Here is a 430-nt window from a genome sequence, read left to right as displayed (position 1 = left end):
CTGTATTCATTCAACCTGTATGCTGAGCAAATAATCTGAGAAGCTGAATTCTATGAAGAAGAACATGGCATCAGGATTGGAGGAAGGCTTATTAGCAACCTCTTAACTCCTAGAGCACCCTAAGACCTATTCTGTTTCCATGATCTGTGTTCTACATCAAAGTCCCAATCTTCTCTTTCCCAATACTTAGCAGCTTCTGAAGGGATCCCCCATCCAACAACCAGCCCTTGCTATAGTTGCTGTCAAGGCAACTCTGGCTCATGGTACCCCCATGTGTGTCAGAGTAGAACTGTGCTCCACAGGCTTCTCAGTGGATGGTTTTTCATGAATAGAGTCCACTCATGGTGCCCCCGTGTGTGTCAGAGTAGAACTGTGCTCCACAGGGTTCTCAGTGGATGATTTTTCATAAGTAGATTCCACTCATGGTGCC

This window comes from Chrysochloris asiatica, unplaced genomic scaffold (genome assembly GCF_000296735.1).
Source record: "Chrysochloris asiatica unplaced genomic scaffold, ChrAsi1.0 scaffold00105, whole genome shotgun sequence".
Classification (NCBI taxonomy): Eukaryota; Metazoa; Chordata; class Mammalia; order Afrosoricida; family Chrysochloridae; genus Chrysochloris; species Chrysochloris asiatica.
This window is presented reverse-complemented; position numbering follows the sequence as displayed.